At 40.8% G+C, this 27,342-nt stretch overlaps 1 protein-coding gene across 1 annotated transcript in view; it reads right to left on the reverse strand.

Annotated features, from left to right (window-relative positions):
* Positions 1–27,342, reverse strand: part of tnmd (tenomodulin) — a 55,925-nt gene that overhangs the window by 21,792 nt on the left and 6,791 nt on the right. The gene's annotated exons all lie outside the window — the stretch shown is intronic.

Consider the following 27,342-nt stretch of genomic DNA (forward strand, 5'->3'; position numbering starts at 1 on the left):
AAAATAAACAAACGTATTGAAATGTTATGGTCAAATACCAAAACCACCGACAAGGATCACAAGTGTTTGCTGATCATGGAGCCATCAACTGCACCTGCAGAGTTCACCTCAGGTGTGGGCCATCAGCACGGCCGAGGTTATAAGGGGAGGCCGGTTTTCCCTGCTGGTTTGTGTGTGAGATACCAGAGGGCCGACACCTTCAGTTGACTTTCTGCGGTGTGTGTGTGTGTGTGTGTGTGTGTGTGTGCGTGCGTGCGTGCGTGCGTGCGTGTGTGTGTTTTGAGTGGAAATTTAATTCGAGTGTGTTGCCAGTTTGTTTCTTTTGGTTAATTGTCCTAATCCTCCCCAAAATCCAGTGGCTTCCCCTTTAGTATTTATTTATGGCTCAGTTTTTCTTTTCAGCTATTACATTGTTAGTTTCAGTGAGTGGCTGTAGGAAGTTTTATTCCTGTGCCACCTTTTTAGACGCCCAAGGGTCCCACTTCTACTTTCACCCTCATGAATGCAGTGTTTTTTTTTTTTTTGTTAGTTTCCCACATCATGACCCGTGCCTTAAAATTTAGTGTCCTTAGGAAACTTGACACGCAAATCGATAAGAGGACACTTATTCATCATGCCTTTTAAAAGCAGAGGTGTTTAAAAAAATAAAAAGATATAAAAAATTAAGCCAATTTCTAAACCGCATTCACCCAATAATAGTTATTCATAGTTGAATCGCTGGAACATACTTCTAGACCTTCAAACTTTTGCCCACACCATTTCTTTATTCATACTGAATTGATGTACTCATTTAAAAGTATTAACTTAGTAGTTTGTAGGGTGGTTAAAGGTTGTCTTCCTGTGCCAGAGCTGCAAAATTGCATTACTACATTGATAAAAAATGGAGAAGTTGCCTCAAAACTTAGATGAATGTAAGTAAAACAGAGCAGCAGATTATTGCTTGTGCATACATTTTTAGTTTAGAGCACTCTTTATAGTACAAGGAGACAACTTAGCTAAGTTAAAAATGAGCAAACGCTTTATTGGCTATTCTCTGGCTAGCGAAAAATAACCGATTTAAATAAAGAAGTACCATGAAAATCAAAATGCAGTTCCCTGTTTTGATCGTAAAGATGGAACAAAATCCTAAAATCATTACGTGCACATTTGGAATAAGCTAGACCAGGCTGGCTGATGACTGATGAGAGTTAATAAAACATTAAAGTTCTGTGCCATAAAAGCAAAAACAATTAAAGCTGTGAATGATGCCTAAATGCTCCTTATAGCTGAGGGAGGCTGCAGGCAGATGAATCTCAGGGTTCATCACTATGACTGATGTCTTTCATATTACACATAGTCACGGAGCCACTGGAGATAGAAAGCTGCAGTCGCAGCTACAGCGTTTCAAATACAGCCTCCAACTGCTACAATCCAAATGGCTCCATTATCCACCATATTCATAACCCAAACATTGGGAATAACAATCACAAAATATTTGTGCTGACTTGTATGGATGAAAAAGGGAATACACTGAGAAGTGTTTGCCCTGAGTAACTAAAATAAAGACTTGTCCTGTACATTTAAATTTTTCTCTTCTGTTGCCTTAAAGCAGTGTTGTTTATCACAACTGCTTGCTACGTAGTGTTCTCTGACACGCATGGATGGCTGTTAAAATTCCCTGTCTGAAAAACGATTCATGCCCACCAGCTGAAAATATGCTATTAATATTTATGCGAGGGTTGTGTTATGATGAAAAATATATTGCCGAGTTCATCTTCATCCGTCTCAATGGTAAATCAGAGCCTCGCCAATGAGACACATTATTAATGAATACATTGGAATGAGGGTCCATCAGGATTTATATCCATCTTCAGAAACATCTGAATGTCCTCTGACACGCCAAGACTAAATTAGATTTCACTCGGCATGCACAGTATTTCACGTGGTTTGTGTCTGTTTGCCTATATGCAGTGTTAAGGACACGTACACTGCGTCACGTGTAGCTGTGCCTTCTTTTCTTTCTGCGGTGTGAGTAGTAATGATCAAATGGGATCTACTTAATTGGGGATTACTGTTAGAATGGCATTAGCCCATAAATCTCCATTTACATGGGTCACACGAGCCTCGGTACAAATGAGAGGTAGGACTTAAAATCGCCAGGAGAAGCCAAATTAAGATGGGCTTGAAATTTGAAGTGTCAATTGGGCAGTTATGGATGAAACTGAGGCTATTAAACAGTCTGAAAGTCTGTGTGGTGAATTAAAGTTCTATCTTAGCATTTCTTTTATATTAACATAAAGGTGGGATGGGGGAATAGATTCTGAAGGCTTATTGATTCATACTAAAACAGTGAATTACATTTTCAGCAGGCTATCACTTTTGATGAAAATCCAGCAGTCAGACTCTCCCCGCCACCCCACGTTGAAATAGATAATAATGTATTACACCAGTTTGACTTCAGCTGGTTCAATAACCCAAGTTGCTGCTGTGCATCATAATTGGTATTCTGAAAAAAGAAATAAATAGCCTGTGTACTGCCTCTTTTGATACTTATATATGCTTCAGCACACTCGGAAGCTTGCGTTGGGATTTTTTTTTTTCTGGAGCAAAGGGGAAGATTTCAGAGAACATCTCAGTAGTGATGATTGTTAAAAATTAGTAGAAGAGCTGATTCTCATTATTTTCATCCATGTTACTGTACTGTTACTGTTACTCTCTTGTCCAATTTCTAAATAGAAATGTACAGAAACTGTTGCATGGCTGCAAGACTTAAAATAGTGTTCCTGTGAAAGTTAATTAGCCTCACACATGACACCGAACAGGTGGCAAAAAGGCCAGCACACAAGGAAAGCTGTAATTTGTTACATTTCCTGTACAAGGACTTTGAAAAAGCTACTGTGCAACTACTTCAAATGCATTCGAAACTCCAACTATTCTTCCACTGACGTTTAAGCCGCAGGAGGTGTGAATTTTCTTCAATAAAGACATAATCATGTCGGGGAAAAATAACCTCAGCATCAAACATCAAAACTTGACTATTTAGAGTGACTGTATAGTTGAATATGGTGTAAAAAAAAAAAAAAGTAAGGAAAAAGTCGTTAAATCTTTAATAATGGCACCCGACGGATGTATGTGAACAGTGAGGTGTCAGGTTTCAGCGGGTGTGCATTGATTATATAATTGGACATCAGTCAGCTGATCGCTACATAGCCTTAAATGAATCCATGGCTGTGAGGAGTAATTCCAGTCGCTTTCTCTACCTCAACTAATTAAGTTTTCCTGAACTTTCAACTACATATCACATTCGTTCTTATTTCTGGGACAATGGTGCTAATTCCATCCCTGGGGGAGGACTGTGAGGTGAATTTGAGAACAACCAGTAGCTCGTATGTGGTCCTTATGTAAAGGTTTTTTTGTTTTTCTGGACATTTTATAACTATCTTTCAGGTTCTGAAAGATAAAATGCACTGTATGTAAAGGTGGTATCAAGTATAGATCAACATTAGAATTTCTGGATCCTCCAACTTTCGCATTACAAACAACTACGTCGTTCTTATGTCATAGGCTCTGCCATAGCCTGCAGCCTGGTATCAAAACTGAGGATAAATGGCTTTGAAATGACTGGTATCGCTATCGGAGTTAGATAGATTTGGTCTGATACCACTTAGGAAGTGAAGGGTTAACCAGAAGTGGCCAGCTTGAGTTTGACCAGGCAGTGATGAGCTTATTGTGAACTGGTATGTAAAAGTAACACGTCATAGCTTTTATTTTGGAGTGTGAAATGAGCTCCAACAACATGTCTGTGTAGGTTCTCATTCATCCAGGTGAGTCTCGGGAGGGCCGTTTCCACCACAATAGCACTGACCACTCCCACATAGGTTTATAAGCTGGAGTTTCCACACTCTTCACTAGAACTGAAGAAGCCTCTCGGATGAGAGGTGAAACGTCTTCAAGATAAACTTACGTCCAGTTGACCAGATTTTACTTCGCTTCGAGCTCCAACAACCTGTATGATCCAAATTAGTTGAGCATGAATGTGACAGCTCTCTGTTTAAGTAAACATCCTGAGAAGTTTAACACCTAGTCTTGGAATCCCAACTGGTACCGATTGAACTGTCCTCGCCAATGAATCTGGCCACTTCTGAAAACTTTGCAGCTCTCTGAAATCACATTTCATGATTTGGGGGTTTTGACATTAAAAAAAAAAAAATTCACTGGAGTTTCCTGTCAACATGTGAAGCTTCCAGCTGCGGCTTTACGCATCCGACTAATGTGAAGTTCAGTGCTGACTCCCAGTTGTCTCAGCAGCATTATAGCTTCAGAGAGCATGTTGAAGTGCAAAAACAACTCACAGCAAAAACTGCAGTTTCGGCCGTAAAGCAGCATAAACAATATAGGATGTCTTTGAATGTCATACCTGTGAAATAAAGCTTTTTACAATTACAGGGGAAAAAACTGCCTTCTGTTATGTCCAGTGGCACTTTGAAGCGGCTGATCTTTTACGAACATCACAGGATGCCTCAGACTGTTGTACAGTTTGAAAGCAGATCTCCACAGCAAGGAAAATATTCCAGCAGAGAAGTGTGAGGCGATCTGGGTGGAAGCTCTCACAGACAATACCTTGTTTATTTACTCTGTTCAAGGTGTCTGTCTGAAGTGTTTCTTAACAACCTTCAGCAAGATGGTTTCAAACACTCACAGTGAAAACAAAGAATGAGAAACGGCAGGCGCAGCCAGACCTGTGGGTTGTTTGTGCGCATGGCTTGTGGTGTGGCACCCGGGGACATTAAGCAAAGGTCATATGGATGTTGTTACAGGTGACTGGGTCACAGTTGGTACAGTATGTGTGTGGACAGTGTGCATATGTTCATCTACGGAGGAGGTGGCCGTGGGAATGAAAGGAGATGAGTTGAAAATACAACCTCTTAGTTGTCCTTGAGGGTTGGGAGATAGACTCCACTCAAGCGGAACTGGATGCCTGTCACTCACGGCGGGGCGGTGATGGTAGTGCTGGGGAGTGGGTGGGTGGGGATGGGTGGCATGGGGGCAGGTATAGTGCACTGGGCCTCCAGGGAGCCATAGGAAGCCTGGTGATAGATTGAGGTGGGCAGCAGCTTCGACAGTTACACCGGCGAACACTGTGGTTCTAGACCTTCTAAAGTCCTCTAGCTTTTAACAGACTGGAGACGAGTAGGCACAGATTCAGTTTGACAAGACTTGCTTCAAAGCAACAGTGTGTGTGTGTGTGTGTGTGTGTGTGTGTGTGTGTGTGTGTGTGTGAGTGTGACATGTTCTATTTCAAAAAATTTCAGCAAATATCCTGTATATCACGGAGGATTTAAAATTAGTTGTCCTGACGGGTTCAGACAACAAAAAGTGGAACTCTTCCTGTTACAAACCAGGTCAAACAAGGCAAATCTCTCTGCATTTCACAGTATTTGGAGTTTCAGTCTATAGCGACATTTTTGCAGTGCTAACTTGACTGTGTATATAAAGAAGAAAACAACAGAATCATATTGCTGAATAAGTTGTACTGTGATCAATTGTTTGTAATTTTTCTCACCACCAGAGGATGGCAACACAGGTTATTATAGCTTTCATTGAAGATGCATACCTGTAAAAGTTGAATTTCTAATTTTTGTACATTCTGTAATTGAACTGTATGTGTAACAATCGCACAACCATAGTTTGTTTACACAGGTAGCCAGCGTAGTGCCAGCCCAGCGCGGGACTTCTGGCAACGTATAACACAACAGTGTTGGCTCGAATGAACTTGCTTTAAGCGCCACACGAGCCAAAACCACCATGTAGCTGTATCTAAGGGCTTGTTCAAGCTACACAACGGCTTGAACTCATAATTAGGGCCTGAGCCAGTCCCTGGCGAAGACCCTATTATGTTTCGAAGTCACACTCGCCACTTCAAAAGTGAATTTGACCCCCTAAACATGCATGAAAACTCACCAAATTTGGTAAGCACATCGGGTGCGGCGAAAAATTCGATAATTAAAAAAAAAAGAGGCGCTCTACTCAATAGCGCCACCTACATACACAAAAAACCACGCCACAGACTGTAGGAATGTCCTACAGACATGGGACAAACACCACTGAACTCGTCTCATCAAGACGGATAAATCATACACTCACACCCCTGACCTAACTGTAACAGGATGTCCACAATTTGGACACGAATGTCTAATTTTGGACAATTTTGCGCCCCGAACAAAATCTATCTCCTCCTAAACCGTAAATGCCAGGGCTTCCAAACTTTCACACATTACTCTCCCAACTGTGCTCTTCAAAAATCTTTAAAGGCTAATATACTACGCGCTCGGTTTGGATTTTATAAGCTGTCAAAGTGGTGGAGACACATTTCACCTTACAATGGAAGTCTATGGGGAGAGCGTGTCCTCTCAGGGTACATACTCTCGAACAAATGCTTCTCACGCCTATACCATACATCGCACAGCTTTTAAAAACACACCACTGTATTCCTGACAAAAATCCCTACAAAAATATGGTATTTTGTGTGACTTTTGACCAACGTATGCCGACTTATTCACCTTTTACACACTACATTCCTCTTAATCCTCCACTCTCTCCACTCCAGCACAGATCAGACACAGTGCAGTGGGGGAGGGGTTCTTAAAGGGCCAGCTGGCAGCTCTGCTCTCAGCTCTGCTCTCCACTCTGACAGAGATGGCAGAGAGCGAGCAGAGAAGGGAGGGGCTCTTAAAGGGCCGGCTCTCAGCTCTGCACTCACACTGGGCAGCGCACTGAGGCTCGTATCTCCTAAACTACAAGGCCTAGGGATTTGCCGATTACACCGTTGGATTCGGGCCGGCGATCCGGCCGCGGCTAGGCGGGGGCTCAGGCCCTAACAACGCTGCTTGCAGCTTTAATTTAAATTGAGTCTCAAATATCAATAGAACCATAGAAGGAAAATGAACCCCTCATAAATGAATATAATTGTCAATAGTTAAGTCTACGACGCCTGAATCTCTTTATCTGAGTCACGTTATGGTTTGTGTTCTCCCATGCTGCTTTGAATAGGCTGAAAATTGAACACTTAAGTCATATTTGCTCTCAAAATGGTGCCATTGCTCTGCTTTTGAATGAGGATATTGAATAGTGCTGACAGTAAAAATGCAGATCGTCAAGCTGTCTGTGTGCTGCATCACGCCGACTTTCAGAAATCGGACTTCTCCCTGGTTCGGAATGCTGTTTTGATCGTTTGTGTGAGGACTCCAATATTTAAGACACCTTTTTTCCATCAGTTTGCTCTTAGCCACATTTCTACCTCCAGGAATTACAGGTATGATTGTTGGCCAATATGTTGCAGCGAAATGTAGCCATTGTAAGTGTTTTTACAAAGGAGCTGCAGACCCCACCCCACTCCCCCAAACTAAAAAAAAAAAATCATTTGACTTTTCTAACAGCAGCAGATTTAACTCAAAATGTCTGGACATTTAAAGAAAATCCCTCACCTCAGCTCTCCTTCTGATGCACAGGCAGCCTTCTGTTTCTCTTGTCTCTACCTCTGGCTCTTGTGTCCTCAAGCAGGCTGCACCACACTTATTATTCAGATCTCATGTCTCTTCACATGGGCAGCCACATGAGAACTACTAATGTCGCCCAAGCACTCCAGTTGGAAACGTTTTTTTTGGTTTGTTTGTTTGTTTGTTTTATTAGACTCTCAGTCATAAAAATGGAACATATCTATGACACATTTGAAATTGCCGCTGCAGATGTGTAGCCAAGTACAAGAAAACAGTTACTGCTATAATAATTAAGCCTGCCCTTGTATAATGATGATTAAAGAGACACACTGGAGTTTCTCCACAAACATGAGGTAATTAGATGTGTTTGGAGGTTTTTATAAACGAGCCCAGAGAAGAGGAAATACTCAGATTGAAAATGGGGACCAGTATGTGAAATGATTACAGCCAGTATAGATTTTCCACCCAGGAATATTGGTGCAGATGGCCTTCACACATATACACATGTTCCCTATATTTGCTGTCAGACTCTGTATGGTATGCAGATTTGTGGATCTGTTTTCTTTTACAAGGTTATTTGAACAGATTTTCCTCTATCAAATCTGAGAGTGTGTGTGTGTGTGTGTGTGTGTGTGTGTGTGTGTGTGTAGAGGTAGGAGCAGATCTGATTGTGTGGTGGCTTGAGACCATGGGGATTATACTCGTGGACACTGATTACCAAGCCTGTCAACTCTCGAGGCCTGGAGAATTCAGATAAATGAAGTAAGAATGCTCTCCAGCTGCCAAACACATGCAGGCCGCTGTTTGGTGATGCCTGCTGAATACAGGCAGCTGGTTCTGGACAGGCGCCAGCTTGGAAAATTCAATTTAGACAATGCTGGTCAGTGACTAATGCGTCATCAACTTAGTTGCTACAGAGTAAAATGAGCTCATTGGCAGTGCATAGCATCAATCTCACTGAAGACATGACAGCAGGCGCAGCACTACCCGGTGCAACATGTTAAAATGTGGCAACATAGTGTGTGTATCTCATCATTAGCCCATTATGATGACCCTGCACCTGTGTTTTTATTATTTTGTGTTGGAATCCTCTTCATTGAGTATATCTACATAGAGGCTGTCCACAAAAGGGCATGGTTTGTAATTGTCAGCTCCTTTACACCTGTACAACCCCACTAAAAACAGCTGGACCATCTGCATTTTCTTTCAGTTTTCATTTTTTTGTTTGTTTTCTGGTTAGGTTTGTTATGATCATGGTGGGAAACGGGGCACAGAGTGTTGAATAAAGCATTAGTTTAGTGGTTGCTAGTTTCTAACACTGGCTCAACCGGTTTTTGTTCTTTTTTTTGTTTTTTTTTTTGTTTTTCAACTCGATGCCGACTGAACGAAAGAGGAGTGTGAGTTGAGAACAGGGTCCAACAAACTAAACCCTTTCTTGATGGAGAAAAAAGGGCAAATGTTAGCATGTTTTCTTGCACTGTAAACAATTGTCCCGTAAACTAACAGTAAAATACTGGCAGCAGTGGTTCCAGTGTTTTACTGTCAATTTTACGGTTGGCTTACTGTTTTATACTTGACAGTATATTACTGGAATAATACCAACAGTAATGTACTGTAATTAATGTACTGAATTACAGTACATTACTGTTTTTTTCTTGATTTTTACAGTAGACTACTGGCACTCACAGTTTAAGGATATTCAACAGAAGTACCTTTTAGAAAGCACACATCACCAGGAAAGATAACAGGTAGGCTATTTCAACTTAGGTATCGTATGGTGATAGAGGATTCTCAAGTATACTCAACAGAAGAGTCCAGAAAAGGCTTCTCGGCATGTGCCTCTTGAAATACTGTACTGTCCCGCATTTTTACTGTTTATTCAAACATCACTCCCAAAATGCAATGCTATTAACAGTATGTTACAGTATTTTATGGGAAACAGTAAAGTGCCCAGAAATGTTGCCCAGAATGCATTGTTTCCTACAGTAGCACACTGTTTTAAGTGAAAACTGTCAGAATTTAACCGTATTCTTACAGCATTTTGTTACAGTGTGCAAGTCGAAAAATGGTCTTCATTGGTGTTTGAGTAACCGACGCTCTCTAGTGGACATAATAATCATGGCCCTAGGAGCTCATACAACATGTAGGGAGAAAATCCCTGTAAGGAGGCAGAGTGAAGAGGGGGACGGTTGTCAAGAGTGTACAACTTGATGCTATTTGTCAGGGGGAGATGGATCTTAAAAAGCCCTTTACACACACAAGTTTTACCAGCACTCGCTGAAATGTCCTTCAGGTACTTTGAATTCATTTTGATCTTGAGCTTTCAGCAGCAGCATGCCATTCACAGCGTAAGTGCCCTTTAAACAGAAGTACAAGAACAAAGCATCAAAATCACCTAAACGTAAAAGGTGACACTCACTGTAGCCTACTGGTAGGTATGTGTTTGTGTATATATAAATAAAACTGAACTTAATTTTGGTAATATTACACTTGTATCAGTAAACGGAAAAAAATACAATACAGAAATCCATATTAAAAGGGCAACATAACTTTCAAAAATCCCCTTAATGGGCATTCTCTGCTGCAAATGGCATAAATATGATGAAGGCTTACTGCTGAAATGTGACATTCGTTATGTACTTGGAAGACATTTCATTCCCACAAACACCAGACTTTGCTGTTGGAGGCCCACGTTCAATCCTCCTCACTTGCAGCGTGTGGATTCAGACCACTAATCATTTCCTGTATGCAGTAGTGAGTCCAAACAGTGTAAACCAAGCCATCGTTCGTGGGGGGGCTGGAGCCTATCCCAGCATCCTTCAAGTGAGAGTAGGGGTTCACCCTGGACAGGCCACCAGTCCATCGCAGGGCCAACATATAGAGACAGACAACCATTCACATCTACGGTCAATAATCAGCCTCGTCCCCTCTTGATGTCTTTGGACTGTGGGAGGAAGCCGGAGTACCAGAGAGAACCCACCCAGGCACAGGGAGAACATGCAGACTCCACACAGAAAGATCCCGGGCTCGAGCAGGGGCTCGGACCTGGAACCTTCTTGCTGTGAGGTGACAGTGCTGACCACTGCACCACCGTGCTGCCCTCATAAAAACTAAGCATGTCTCTTAAATCTTAAGTGTTAAAACTGAAGGCATGTCAGGATATCTGACCTTAACAAATGCTTTTGGAATACTTAACCGCTCCACCAACCCATCCTAAACATACTTTTCAACAATGAAGTGTGGCAAGACACAAGTTCATGTGGTTTAAGATGGGTTAGACTACAGAAGTATTGACAGTAGCATCATATGGCACGATAAAACGATTAATATGGGTATCTGTATAACTGAGGCCAGGTGGAAGTGCTATACAGAGAGTGAACCACACTCCCTGAAAACCTTAAGACATGTGCTTTGCTAGCATCCATGTGTTTTGCTGGTCCATCCAGTTCCCATGCTTGTGGTCATGGTTCAAGTCCCGTGGTGGATGGCGCTCACACAATGTAGGTTACATTTGGATCATAGCGCTTGTTGACTTGCATACATCTACGCTGAAAATGATGTGTGTGTGTGTGTGTGTGTATGTATGTATGTATATATATATATATATATATATATATATATATATATATGTGTGTGTGTGTGTGTGTGTGTGTGTATACTGTATATATGGACTCAATTTTATATGTATATGTGTGTATATGTGTATATGTGAGTATATGTATATGTGTGTGTGTATATGTATGTCTATATGTATATATGTGTGAGTATATACTGTATGTGTAAATTTGACTTTTGTAATAAGAATCAAGACTGAAGGTTTATTGTGCCCTGATAATACAAGTAATATCCCTCTAAATCTCTAATGCCTGCAAATAACTCTGCAAATAGATTTAATGACTTGTTTATTGCATCATTTTGAAAATGACTCACTCCTCCCAAACATCGAGTAATCCACCAGCTCCACCGCATATCATCAGGAGGGTTACAGGTGGAGCCAATCTCAGCAGCCAATCAGGTCAGCGTTCAAACACCAATAGAGGCACTAATGAACCTAATCTGCTTGTTGCGAGTCTGTGGGAGGAAGCTGCAGTCCCCAGAGAAGGTGAGGCGAGGTCATGGAAAGACTGATTTTGGTTAAGGGTTGTTGCCTCTGCCATGGAGGTAATGTGATCATCAGCATTGTCTGTTAGCAGGGTTACTCAAAAAGTTGTGGACTGAATTTGATTATATTTATACAGAGGCTAGAACTGAGGTTGAGCAATTGCCATGGTGTAATTATACCCTCTCCAAGTAGCCCCTAATTTAAAATTGCCCACCTTTTTATGACACGACAATGTTTATTTCTTTTATTTCCTTTAATTGCCCATCCAAGTCTTATTTTAGTCTCAAATTTGCTTATAACTGCCACACAGGACTTCCTTGGAAGCATATTAAGAGAAATCCTCGAAATATACAACCAGGCAATCTTAACTTTTATCTGGAAGCTGTAAGCATGTGCCCAGTCAGTGTGTAATGAAGGGATGCAAACTCTGGCTCTAAATATAAACATTTGTAAGGCACTGTAACATTTCTGCATTATAATTAGCACCAACATTTCTGTGGTTTTTGTTTTTATGTGGAGGTAAATAGCTGGATGCCAGCAATTAGGAGACAGTATTCGAGTTTGCCCTCCCTTTTTGTTTGTTTTTTTAATCTTCTTTAGAAGCAACATTTGCCAATGGTGCGTTTAAAAAAAAAACAAAAAACCCTCAAATGAATAAATTACCTCAATAAATATTAAGGCAATATTCACAAGAGGCTAACAAAAATAATGTCAAGTTACTTTTATCTTGTTCAAAGTGCAGCTTCAACCTCTGCACTTTTGTGGCATTTTAATGTATTTGGAAGCCGTACAAAAATCACAATCTGAGTGTGTGGTCTATGTCGCATTAAATGAAAGCTGAAAACTATGTTGGCAAGGGGTTAAAGTGCTTTTGGGAATTCACCCAAGCAATTACTTTAAGCATCAGTTTGATGAATGATTCTCCATGCCAACCGCTAGTGAAGGAAATGCTAAAGTCGTTAGCCTCAAAGAATAAGCTATAGATGTAAGGCTCTAATAGCAACATATTCCTATTAACGCTTTGAAAACAAACTGCTACTGGCAGCGTACCACACATGTACCTCCCCTTCTGGCGCGATATTTGATGTTTTTGATTTGTATAAACACCCTAGCTTCTTCTTGTGTGGCAGATAATTTGCCAACACATATTGGGATGGCGCTTGAAAAAATATTTCCAGCAGAGCTATAAGGGAAAGTTTAATCACAGAAACATTTACAACATCATATAAAGATCAGACTTTTGGAGTCTCACTTACTTGCACTGATGTCCAGTAATCATTCTAATCCACAGTAGAAGAAGTGAGGCTACGAAATACCCATTTTACAAAAATCTCAATACTCCTGAATGTTATACAGCTACAGCTGAAAGGATAGCGGTTTTGGCTAATTTTTTTTTTTTTTTTTTGACATTTCATCACAACACACCACTCCTGAAGTGCATTAAACATCACAAACTGATAATAGCATAGGAGTGTCCAAGGTTGGGTTTTTCCCTCTAATGGGCAGCAGTCTGTAAAATCATTTTAGTGCAAGTTCAAAACCAATCTCCTTGAAAAGTTGTTTCGATTGTGCAATACAAAATACTTAAGCTACATAGAGGAATGTGTTAGAGTCTCCTGCCCTTAATCAAATTGGTATCGGATAAGTGTCAGATAGCACAAAAGGCCATCCGTGAAGAAGTGAAAAGCTATGTGAGCTCTTCCATCTGAAGTACTCTCAGAAGTAGATGGTTATGTAGATAAAAATTTATGCAATGTCTTTTAAAGGAATACATGGCGGTCCTGCAGACTCGACAGTCGAGTCAAGGTTGCTTAATCTTGCAGTTTAACTTCAGGCCACATCAAGGTCTCTCCCACTGCATTTATTCTTAGCGATTTTGAGGGAAATCGGTTAAATTCACATAACTTCTGTATTTGTGGATCGCTTGAACCAGATCACAACAAATTTAAGCCAGGTGGGGTCAAATTTCATATCTGCTGAAATGAAAAAAATTTTAAGGGTCAGAAGAGGTCAGCGTTTCCATTTATTTCAAATCAAACCTTTGGTTCAACCCCATTGTTTGACCATACAGCGCTGGATTCCCAGGCGGGCTGATAAACTACCAGTCTGGGAAAAAGTGTGATTATAATATCTACTGTCACTGAGGTCAAGAAGAAAAACCCCAAATAAATTATAAAATAAATGCCAAAACTTAATGAAGGTAGACTTGAAGTGTTTTAGAAGATGTGGAGAACTAGTTCAAATGACTCACTCCGCTAATGGACCTGTTTCAGTTTATTAAGAGCTCCCAGCAGTTGTTTTTTAAGGGAAGAACCATTCAAAAATTTTAAAAATCCAATTTAGATTCTGTCTCTTTAAGACACCCCCCCCCTCCACACACACACACATACACACACACACACACACACACACACACACACACACACACACACACACACTCAGGAGCTCACTCTCTTCTGAGTAAACTGAGTGAGTTTGGGATTATTTTGCATTTGTTTACTTCATTTGAAATGTAAACCATGTTTAATATGAACTTGACATTTTAACCTAAATCAGAGGGCAATAACAGGATTAAAGGTCCCTTTAAAAAAAAAAAAAAAAAAGCAACAAAAACTTCAGTTTTCAAAGAATCTTTTTTTTTTTTGTCAAGAAAAATGGAGTTGTTGGACTTTTCCAAGAACTTTTGGAATATAAAGCACATTTGTGCAGTAACTCAAGTAGACTTTTGGCAGGATGTACCAACTATCATACTGTTTCATTTTCACTGCAGGAAAATAAATTAGGAGAGCCTCCGAATCTTGAATGTGGCCCACCTCTCTCCTCTGTCAACCTACTTGTACCTGAAAGGGGTGTAATGACCCACTTTCTCTTTGTCCCCCAGCGACTCTGCCGCTTACCACGTTTGACCACCTTGCTGTGGTCGACTACAGTCTGCAGCTGCTGTTAATTTACAGAAGCACTGTGCACTGCTTTTTCAGCTTTGAAGCATATATGACTAATCACACCAGTCGTTTTAAACAACTTGAGCTCTCGCTGGCAATAAATCACGCAATATGTGCTACTGTGCCGATAATAGAGCCACATTCAGGAGGGAGGATGGAAGGGGGGACTCTGGAAGCTCCTCACTACACACTATTGTGAAAGAAACTGAGGCGCCGGTGTATATTGTTGTTCTATGTGTAGTTTGTTTCTATGATCTCTACAAAAATCAAAGCAAAAACAACAAAGGCTTGTATTGTCTTTTTACGACAGCTCAGGGAATCTGACGTTTCCCCTCAACTTTCTGCTTAAAAAAAAAAGAAGAAGAAGAAGCATACTTTCCTTCCTTGAGCTTTTGTGAAACCTGTAACACACAATGTGTTCATTGTCAATATGCCAAAGAGGATACAAATGTATGTATTCAAGGAAAAATGACAGAGGCTGACAGTGCAAATTCAGGAGGGAGGCAGAAGATATTCAACCAGGTTGTTTGGGTATTTCTTAAGTTTTGGCCAAACCCCAAATAAACTAGAAAGAAATGGTCTTTTTTTTCTTCCCCTCAATAACAGTGGTGGTGGTGGATGGGGGGGGGGGGGGGGCTTTCAAAATGGCCATGAGAATACTTTTTTTTTTAATCTTCACCTGCCAGCTGAGAGATGGAGTGGAGGAACTTAACAAGGCCCTTTAAAGATGGTGTTCAACCCCTTTTTCAGGAAATGGCAAATGATGTAACATCTTCACAAGTCTCCACGAGTCAACATGAGACAGATGCCTCTTCTAAAGTACCAACAAACGGCACAAAAAAAAAAAACCCCAAACAAATAAATAAATAAAAACAAACGGTTAAAAGAAAATTAAGTTAAACTACACAAAGGGCTTGGCTGCCATTTCGCTTTCCTCTCAGTCACGGGTTTGTTTCACGCTGCATCTTTCCTGTACAGCCTTTCCCAGCCAAGTAATCACAGCGCTGCGCAGGAGAACAATCTGCTCTTTGTCAGGAGAGCTGAATGAATTCTGTTGCTTATTGTTGAGGTGAACATATTTGAATACCACCAATCTCCTGTTATAAAAGGGCCGTTGAGGTTTATGAAATATTCATCAAAGGTACCCCCCCCCCCCCCACTCCCTCCGAGAGAGAGTCCGATGCATTCAGAGGCAAATCGGAGAATCTACAACAGACTTGAACGGACAATAGATTGTCCCATATAGTTCAGAGGCTAGAAGCCACAGCGTACAGACTGTCACCAGGGGAGTGACCTCTATGGTGGATACATCTCCTTATCGCTCGACTGGTTTTCAGCCAATTCACCTCTGAATAAATCAACAAGAGCTTATACTCTGTGTTCCAGCAGCTAAGTGGCATTTAAGAAACAGCTTGTGAGAGCTATAAACCTGTAATTTGGATCATTTAGATGCAAGGCCATGATTTGACCAGATTAATGGAATTTACAGTAATCACAAAATTTCTTTGTGGAAAAGTGCTCTTTTTTGGGACTTTTTTTTTCCCCTTCTAAAAGTCACTGGTTGAATTTCCTTTTGGGTCATAAAGGGTGAAAATACTTCTCAATCATGTGAATTCGCTGATGAACCACCAACACGTGTCAGCACACGCTCACCTTGCTGTTTATCATCCGTGTGTTTATCTGAGTGCCATCAAAGTGCACATTTTTTTGTGCGCTGAAAGCATCAAAAACCCCAGTGTATACGAAGCTTCCAGCCCAAGTCACAAGATACTGGCTCTGCTCCAGATCTTCAGCAACAGCCAAGGCTTGGGAAGGGTGATCAAAGTTAGAATTGCTACAACAAGAGCAAAGCCGCCTCTCTTCTTTTATAACTGTAACTCTACTAATATTCCCAGAACAGCAAAACCCTGCAACTACTTCATCAGCGACTTATAACATATGCCTATAACAAGGTAGACTGTTAGAGCAATTCCTAACAGAGTTGCTGGGAGATATACAGGCTCGTAATTGTTCCAACATTGTTTACACCATGCGTCTGCCTTGAAGACACAATAAAAGGGGATGGGGGTGGGTGGGGGAGTCTGATGCAGAGACTCTGGGCTATGGCACTGGGACCTGATGAGAAGCTCTTGGTCTGTTGCCATGGCCCCACTGTGGGTTCCATGTCAGTGCTGGTTTGCTCTTCTTTTTAATAAATACTTTGAAGACCCTTTGGGGGAACACAAACACATTATGCTGCGAGTGGCCTGGGCCTGTGATTTTACAACTTAACATTGTCTCCTGTTATTAGAAAACAAACGGTAATAAGGCAGTAATTTGATTCATGTTTCAGCACAAGTTATTATCCGACCCACTCACTCAATCTCAACATATATCTTTAATTGTTTCTATTCACTTGTCAAGGCAAACTATAAGAGTTCCATTTCACATAATTAACTGTGAAAAAAGGCAAAAACCACCTCAAGTGAGCTTTTTGTGTGAGACGATGGTGGAGCTTTTTCAAATTTGTCTTTATATTTAATGTCGTCAAACTCAGTATATTCTTTATTTAGCTGTAAACTCCACAATCTACAAACTTAGGGTTTCTGCGCCACATTCGGCTGGATCAGGTCGCCCCAGAACTTCACCATTTTTTTTTTTTCATTACTGAACTCAAACCTAAGAGTTCGTGGAGCTTCTTTGAGATTCCAGACTGGATGAAATTATGGATTATATTGGATGATACGTTTGAAAATGTATTCATGGATATTTTAGACATAAGGTAGGGGAAAAACAGGAGTTCACAATGCCAAATGTGAGTACCTAAAGGCAAATTTATACTTTCTGTGTGAAGTATCCCTAAAATCCCTATTCTACATCTATAGATATACTGTAGTATCCTTGAAACCTTACAAGTCCCAGAATGTCTTTCACAGCTTAACTGACGTTGCATCCTGAATGTGATGAGCAGACCTGATGCTGGTTTGAATTCCATCCATCCAGGGGGAAAAAAGGAATTTAGAATCCTTTTACTGGTTTGTGAAGAAAAGTTTGATTTATATGAAATGTTTGATTTGCACTAATTTGTAGAAAATGAGTACAAATTGTTGACAACGTGCTGTTAACAACTATAATTGCTACATAATCATTCGAACTAAAATAGCGCGCCCCGTGTAAATTCCGAAGGATTTTTCTTTTTTTTTGATGCACGTGAGAAAAAAAAAGAAAAAAAGAAGCAGCTAAAATTCATCGGTTACATATCAAATAAACATTTGAGGTTTAAGGTTTATTCTTGACACGAGGTTAATTTAGGTGATCAAATCTCCGGTAGAACGAGAGAATACACACCGGGGAGAATGAGGAGAATTACTACTCACCCTCAGAACTACAATATATTACAGCGAGGACGTTCCAATTATCACCCTCTGTACCCTCTGAGTTATGATAAGTGAAGCCACAAATATTAAACATAAAATTAGATTACTTTTTTCTTTTGTAACCTTTTCACAGGAAGTTCAATGATCAGCGGTGATTCATGTAATGCTAATTTTAAAGTGTACACTCATAAGGTCATTACGAATACCTTATTTGTACATTCCTGCTGGACATCTTGTTCCTCAGATTGACTTCTGATATTAATGTGAACTGTATTCCAGCACTGTTGTTAATTAAACCCTGAAACATTTCACATAAGCTATTATTTGTTCCTGTCAGGCAGTAAATGAGCCCCAAATTATATCTCAGTGAGAGACAAAAGCCCAAAGGATACAGTTTAAGTGAGACCCCTGGTGTACCAGCTTAGAGGAAATCTGTTGCGCCTCTGTTCACACGGGGGGGGGGGGGGGGGGGGGGGGGGGGAGGAAGTGAAAACATCAAAACAGCCATCATCAGCTTCCTGTATTTAGGAATGTGTCCTGTTATTTCATCTGTCCAGAACAGTGTAAACCAAGCCATCCATCCATTTTCTACCACTTATCCTGTTAAGGTTCATTGGGGGGGCTGGGGGTGGGGTTCGGGTTAGGGGGGCTGGAGCCTATCCCAGCAGCCTTCAAGCGAGAGGAGGGGTTCACCCTGGACGGGTCGCCAGTCCATCACAGGGCCAACACATAGACGGACAACCATTCACACTCACAGTCACACTTACGGTCAATTTAGAGTATCAATCAGCCTCGTCCCCTCTTGATGTCTTTGGACTGTGGGAGGAAGCTGGAGTACCAGAGAGAACCCAGGCAGCCCCCATGCTGAACCCATGCTGTGAAGCGACAGTGCTAACCACTGCACCACCGTGCCGTCCCCCTTTTTGTGTTATTTTTACTCGTTTTTTTTTTTTTTTTTTTGGTGGAATGAAGCATTTTGATCTTTCCAGTGGCTTTTTTTTTCTCTCAGCTTGTTGTTTTTGTTCATACCACTGTCTTATTTTTGGTCAAAACCTGTTGTGTTGGTTCCTGTTTTCACTTGTGTCTCCAGCCACATACCTGGAATTAGTGCTTTTTATCCTATCAGCTTCATCCTGCAGTCCTGTTCTCCCACCTGTTGTTGGGATGAGTTAAGTTTGTATTTTAGTTTTGTCTTATCTCTCACTATTTTGGATTAGAATGCTGGTTTGAATTTTACAATGCTTTGTAGTTTCCTCCATTACTGTTTTATTTGCATTGATAAATCTTTAAATCCTGCCTGCTTGCAAACCCACTGATGCACATGATTACTTATATACTCAGATAATTTTAATGATTGGCTGGGATCACATTATCCATACAGGTTTTCAGAGTTGTAGGGAGAGAGCAAATGAGAGAAATGGCTTGCTCAGGGCACAAATGTGCGCTTAGTTTTTGGTAGCGCTCATCGTGTGGCGTTTGTCAGGACCACCGTCACAACCTGCTCGCCTGATTCTGAACATCTTGTGTTTTTAAGAACTGTAACCACCAGCCATCGCCTGACGTTGCTGAACCAGGCGACTTGTGTTCCCGACACAAAGCATAACTGATTTATATTGGCTCTGTTTCCATAGTGATGTTATGTACTTTTAACGGATGTCGGTGACACACAATGCAGTGTAAAGGTATTTATTCTATTTCTGAGATCAGGTTGATGCCAGGAGAACAACATAAAGGTGCATTAAAGGTCCAAGAAGCTGTCAATAACCAGTAGGTAGGAGACATGGACGTATGGCATGTCAGGAAGTGGTTTGAATAATTAACTTAACGATCTTATTTAGGAACAGCTGCACATTAACACACCCCCCTATTAAAGATTTGGAATCTCAAACCATCCCACTGTATTTGACGTGTAAATCATCAGCCAGTATAATTAGCTACATTTTTACATTATCAGCAGTTTCTCCTTAATTTGTCCGGTGCAAAAGTTGAATGTTAAGTTTTACTCTCATAGGACATAAGTTTTGGGGTTTTTTCTTTTGTCTGACAATGACATTGAGAGCAAAATACGCTTCCCCTTCAGATTAATGAGCTTCATCCGTTTTTCCGTTCTTTCCAGGCAAGAAATCTGTCAGTCTTGTGCTTTATATGCCGTTTTGCTTTCTCGATATAATTTTGTGCATCAGAGCACTCAGGTTTCTTCATTGTTCCCAGATGAATCAGCCTCACAGCTCATTCACTGAAGACATTTTGACTTGTTGTAGGAAAAGAGCAAGTATAGTTATATTAAACAGGCTTTAATGGTTTTAACAATTATTGCAATTCGATGCAGGAGTTAATGGTGTCATTTACACCTGTGCATGAATTTCTCACATCTTACACTTTAACTCAGTCTTCTCTTTTCTCCCCACTTCACACTTTTCTAAATTTTAACAAACATTACACAATTTCACCCCCCCCCCCGCGGGTTTGTCTTTCACCAGTGACAATGTAAAAGCTGTTTGTAACATTCAAATGTGATAATAGGTTTAAATCTCAGTGGCTCAGCTCAGTTCTGAGGCCCAATCACATGCTGGCGCACAGCAGCATAAAGTGCAACACAGATAATGCTTCCAACCAATGGAGTTGTCCGTTGTTTGTTTGTGTGTGTGTGTGTGTGTGTGTGTGTTTTTAAATTTCATCATTTAAATAGGGTGTAACGAGGTTCATTACAACATAAGCTGTCTGGCTTACTTTGCTAATTTCCTGTGTAAACACTTGAAGCTTCACTGGATGAAAGCTATTCCTTTTTAAAAGTGTGTTATGTTTGCTGATTTCTCCATGTTTATCTCAGCCAGCAGTCCAAAACAAGCCTGGCAGGTTTAGATGCAACAGATACATGTCATTAAAATTTTAGTTTCTAGAGCTGCTGCAAGTTTGCTTTTTTTTTTGTTTTCTCACATTAAGAAACATCTAATGAACTGTGGTTATCTTACATGAGGTGTTAGATTGAGTGCCAGACCTGCAGCGTGATTTAGATGCAGCTTTGCTCCTCACATATTGAGTAAGGTTACTAATTGGCCTAACTCACAGAAAGTCAAGGCAACCTTTTAATTGCTGACAGATTTATAGCGTAGCACACTGACATAGCCATTATTCAGGATACAGATTTAATTATTTCTATAATCAGGATCCATCAGAGTAAAGAGCAACATCACATCAAAATTTCTAAATTACAGCCTCAAATATATTGAGAAAGGACAGATAAATCAAGTATTTCCACTTTGCTGTTCACTTCCCTCCGTTCTGTTTCAGCACTGCGGCTGTGAATGCACACAGAGGCCGTAAGCGGTGCCGACTACTGGGAGAGTGAAAGTGGATGTGAAAGCTCAATCACATTCTAAATTGTACAACAGAGCAGAGGAGTCTACTTGGCAGTCAGTGGTGAGACAAAGAGGAGAGGGAGAAACAGCCTGGGGAGGGAAAAAAGAAGCAGGCATTTGCGTGTGTTTGCACACCGAATTATACGTGCAACATACTGGTGGATTGGCTAAATAAAGTATTAGTAATTAAGTTTCTGATCTACTCATATTATTCAAGCTTCTAAAAAAAATCATTACTAAATATGCCTAAGAAATAACTAACGAACTCACGGTGGGCTTAGCAGTGCCGTCACGCTCTCTGCAGCAGCCACAAACATGAAGCCTTCCTACCTCAGGCACTCCGCTGACAACAATTTAAAACAACTCTCTTTTGTTTTTTTGCGGTCTGCCTCCCATTCCCTCTTTTTTTTTTTTTTTTTTGACTGTTCCCAAAGTGGAAGGCATAATACATTATCTGAGGAGGGAACCTGTAGCGACCAGGGAGGAGAAACACCGGTGGACGCGAGGCTGCTAATGAATGAATGAATGAGCTTGACGTGTAAAATCAGGACAGATAATAGACAGAGGGGGCAAACCTCCCCAGCAGGTCTCGCCAAACCAGCTGTTTAGATAAGCCCTGTTGCCTCCCCAGAATAATAACTCCTCCACACAAGACTGAGTAAACAAACTGGAGGTAAGAAGAAGTTTGTCTTGTTTTAGTCTCGGAGAAAAAAAAAAGAAGAAAGCGATACAATCATATCATGATCAAATCTTCTGTCCCCATCCCTGGTTACATATTGACACCTGGGCACTGAGGGGACTGCGGGGTATATATGGACTATGAGCAATAAATAAACAGCAGGGGTCCTTGAGAGGCCATACACCTGTGACCGGTGGAAAAGCAGCAGGCGGAGCTGTGTTCATTAAAGAAGACGATCCTGACAGTGAGGCCTTTAAGAGGCCATTAGGAGCGACAAGTCAGCAGCTACCTTGGGACCCGAGAAGGAAAGGCATCAAGGTGAGCAATGCAATTTCAGCTTGAATAATGGAGCACTTTGCTGCCGTCTGACATTCATGTATTTCTCAGGCAGTTTTGCCATACAGTACCTGTGAGCTGTTCAAGGCTCCTCCAGGAAGAAGAAGGGGAAAAAAAAAACTGGTTTACAACATCTACAGGTCTACAATTACTCTGCTCCTGGCTGCTGGTCTGCAGATAATCTCTGTCAAAGTGGCCCATGAATTAAAAATAGCACCAGGAAAATGTAATCTACTGATATTTTAAATGCTTGGCTTCACAGATATGCTTAAACATACATCAGCACCTAGATTTGATCCTTTTTTATTTGCCAAAACACTTTTCAAAAGCAGTTTTTATTCACGGCAAATTTTTTTTCCCGTATTTTTCTGCTGCACTCACCAGCCGGATTCCATTTCTGCCGACTTGCTGATGTAAACCAGTAATAACAGAGGATTAATTTACAAGGAGGAAAAATCCCCTGGTGAGACTTGTGGCCCAGAACAATAATGAGCACATAGTAAACAGAAATTTGCCGTAAGCCAAAGGAGAATGCAGACGCCTAATCTACACACGAGCTGAGGCACACTGATGCATTCACAATCACATGTGCGCAAACGCGACCACACCTTCACAGCCACAGAGAAAAAGACGGCAACGTATCCTCATGTTGAAATACAAAGCAAATTGCCTTTCAGTGGCTATTTATATACGAGCGCAGAAGTCACATTGCTTTGGTGAACTCCATCAACTTGGAGTACTACGGATGGGTAATGGCTATCATTATTTGACTAAAACAAAGCGAGATTTAAAAAAAAACAAAACCCTGTTTTATTCACTTCCCCTTGCTATTTTCAAAGCTGTTGACTTGTGGCTTAACCAGTCCTTGTTTCTACGTACTTGTGATAAACCTGGAAATAAAGTGCCGCCACCCTCCAAGTAGCATCAGAGTGCTTCTCGGCATGCTCAATCTCCTTTTTCATTTGACGACAACTTTCGACTGTTAAAAATGTGATCTCACAGCTAGTTTGGATATCTCTCATTCTCAGCTCCTCTGAATCTGTCAAAACAGCTGCAGGAAGTGATAAGAACAGATTTCACACAAAGATAGCAACAGATCAAAAAATCATGTTTTTTTTCACTTGCAAATTACTCACACTGGGAAATAACACCATTTTTCTGCTCACTTCGGTTATTATGAACGTATAGTTTTTGAATCTCCTTTTCAATCACGTGTTTCTTTGCAGCAGTGTTTTTGTTGCAGCTATTTGTGGGTGAGATATCGGGATTGACCGCCGGAGGAAGCAGCAGGGCACTGTTGTTTGTTTGTTGTTGTTGTTGTTGTTGTTGTTGTTGTTGGTACACACAAATTCACAGAAGGGATGAAAATTAGCTTTTCATGATTGTCAGTGTTCTTTTCAGACTGTAAAATGGATCTTAGCTGTAGTAAAATACACTGCGGAACCTTGCTACTTTGTTGACTGTTGTTCAAACTGAGGTCAGCCATGCAAGATATCAGCACTGGTTTATGGAATATTTTGCGTGGCGGGAAGAAATAGAGGCACATCATGTCTCTCTATATGTATACATTGGAGAGAGGTTCAGGCCGAGGGTTAACGAAAATAAGCATGTGAATCCAGAAGTACCCTGCTTTGGCTCCAACATTCAGCAAGATGCAGACCTAATGCACCCATCATGATTTGTGTTCATCCATCTGTCCTCCTCCTGTATAAATTCAGAATGGCTCCACAGGGGTTTGTTGAAGATACATACCTGCGTTCTGCTGCCCTGCTGTGTCTGAGGGAGCTTCCTTCCCATCTGACAGACAGGTGCTGCTCCTTTGAAGTGGCTCCATCTCACTGACTGATGTGGAAGCCAGAGAATGAGCCTCCCCCTTAAGACCCCATTAAAGTAAAACCCAGGGTCCACAGGTTTGATATTCATCGCCTGGGCAACCTCTGCCATCAACACATTTTGTGCCTTGTGAGAATGATCACAGCTTATTAAAGTGGAAATAATGACTCTTCTACCTCCGGCATGAAATATTTAACAAGGACAAAGGAGATGGCTCAAAGGTGATTCATATGTTGAAAGGAGGGAACATGGACAACACCGACTTCCCAGGAAGTGAAGACGAACCTTGGTTCACCTGAGCTCAGAGGAGACGGGTAGCAAATGAAATGTGGCTTTTTAATTTTTAGAAAAATGGCAGAAGGTCTTCGAATTAATGCTATTAGCATGGATGGCGGAAATGAATTACAGGCACATTATTCTCATTTTAATCAATTTCAATCTAATCAAGTCTGTCATTTTTAAAGGGATACTCCACTTCTGCTTTGGACTGCTCAAAATGGTGTCTTGAACTCAGAAAATATGCTTTTTTTTTTACCCCTCCCCCGCATTACTTCTGCATGACAGAATGTAGAAAATGGCAACCGCATATATTTAGTGGAAGCTAACAGGCCACCAACTACTACTAACTACTAAACACAGCAAGTGCAGGGTGAGGAAAAGGGCTTTGAGTACTTGAAAGGCATGGGATGAGGTATCACTTTAGGGTTGATTTACATAATATGATATAATTTTAAAATTCTAATTAGCTTCTGAGTATAAGCACCAATTAGCCTGACATCGCCACACCAAATCACATCTTTCAGGACCCATTTGAAATGAGTGAACAGGTTCATTTGGTTCCCAGGCTACCTACAATTTGGCTTATATCCAAAATAATGTGCATTTTTGAGGTTGATAAAGCTACCAACCAATAGTAAACCAGCAAATGAAAATGGAACAGAACTGGGCGGGATAGAACTTAGGGACTGAAGTATCCAAAAAGAAATGAAAACAGAAATGAATTACTGATTACACAAACTATGACGCAGAATTTCACCAAACCTGGTGGAGTATGGAGAGTATGGGCCAAGCAAGAAGCCATTAAAATTTGGACTTGTTTCAACATTGAGAAAAATAACTTTTAAAAATTAGTTCGTGGCTGAGGTTGCTTTGGTGGAAGTATGCAATGTCTGAGTGCATTGAACCTCAACCGTTCAAAAGTAACCAATTTTCTGAGTAGTTGTGTTGAGATGGCCTTTACTTATTTTAACCAGAGTAGTATTACAGAAATGTAATAGTTCCTCTACATCAATAGTGTTTTTCTTCTAGTCCTTCCTCTCATGGTTATTGGATATAATAACAATGATGCAGCAACAACAGTGAGGTGCATCTTGTTCAGTACATTTTCTTTTGTTCATTTCATGGCATTGACAGTGCACATAAAGAGGAATTATGCATTGCAGACTTGAAATTTATGTGCTCCTTTTTAACCATCATTTAATTTTAATTATTTTCTCTCATTCTCAACTGTGCTCACAACAGCATCCTATTTCTGGATGTGAAATTATTGATGTATTTTCCTTCTGGCTTAGGTAAATGAGCTTTTTCGGCCCCTTGGGAAAATCAAGGGAAAGCTGCAGATTGAAAATGTTCTCCATCAAGTGTGATTGAATTGGATTTTACAAGATGAATTGCCAGGACAAGAGTTTATCCCAATTACAATGCCAAGAGGTTTCAGTGCTACTGCAGCCTCTCAGGCCAGCTTTGAACTATCAGGACATTCATTTGTGAGATGTTTACAATGTGAACAGAGAGCAGACACATGGCACGTGCCAAAATTTACAGCAGTAAAAAAACAACAACACAAAAACGGTTAGTCCTTTGGTTCGAGATCTCATGAAACTGCAGATCTAACAGATCAAACCTAACAGGAGGAAAACACAGCTGCAAGTCCCACTCATCTTTTAATCTAGCAGAATACAGTACAGACTGCACAGACTATGTGGCCATTCATTTGTCTAACGCAAGCATTTTTACTTTGATGTGGGATTTGCTGATATGGAGAGTCATCTGTCTTTGATCAGGACTACACTTAGCACAGAGAGGCTACTTTTACTAATGCACTCCAAACATGAACACAGGAGTTCTGTGTGAAAAGGTAAGTCTGACTCTGAGGGATCAGAAATCACACATAATTAATGACGATGACTAATAGCCGATGGAGCCACAGTGTGAATGGAGCAGGTCAATGTCTAGAGAACTGATGGCGAGCGAGTGGGTGTGTTGATGATGCTTCTATTATTCAAATGAAAGGAAGTGATACAGATGCCCTAAGGTGAAGAGGAAGGGTCATTTGTACAAATAAAACAACAAATTGTTCAGATTTAATAAATTTCTGTTAGCAAGGTTGCCGTAGTTTTTCAGATTTAAATCAACATGCCGACTATTTTTTTGGGAAGCACACTGATTGGCTGTCTTTCCCAGAGCTAGACCTGATGATTGATATCCCTACCTCCTCTGTGTATGCAGTAGGGAGCAGGGACGGACTGAGGACTTCTGGCAGATGTGTGCTATGCAGCCCATCCACTACCATTCATTGTGCTAAGCTAACTAGCAGTCAGATAAACTTTTCTCCAAACGGTCTTTGCCTTCACTGATAGAACTAAGGTCCACAGACAGAACTGCTATCCTGACTGGGCGCAATGATTTGATGCAGTACCTAAAAATTCAACAAGACAAAAACATTTGTTGATGATTAGAAGAGCAACTGCTGCATATATATGGTTGATTTTTTATTTTTTATTTTTTTTGGAAGAGGATGAGAATGATTTATTCTGGCTAATTCAGGATCCTGAACCTGATCCATCTGAACCAGATCACACATAAGAGGAATGGCAGGTTTTGGAAGCCTAGCGAGCAAGACAGAGGTATGCTAACCTGCCCATCCAATATCATTCATTTCGCTAAGCTAACTACCTGTCAGCTGTGGGGCTCATGTCCCCACTGCATGCACAGAAAAGAGAAGAAGGGTATCTGTCTTCTCATCTGAGTCCTGGGTAGAAGGTCAAACTATATTTCCTAAGAAGCTGGCATGGTCCTTGATATAACTAAAAGGGACTGAACACAATCTACCAAATTATGAACTAGCAACATGCCCATTGTACTTTTTCCAGTATAGGTGAGAACACGTATGACAAAGGTAATCCTTGAGACAGACTCTGAAGAAGACTGTGCGTGGAAATGTTGATTTATTGCAACAAATAACGATTTCCTGAGTTGAT

This window comes from Aulostomus chinensis, chromosome 13, assembly GCF_037954235.1.
Source record: "Aulostomus chinensis isolate RoL2024-O1b breed Wild chromosome 13, RoL_Achi_v1.0, whole genome shotgun sequence".
NCBI classification, from domain to species: domain Eukaryota; kingdom Metazoa; phylum Chordata; class Actinopteri; order Syngnathiformes; family Aulostomidae; genus Aulostomus; species Aulostomus chinensis.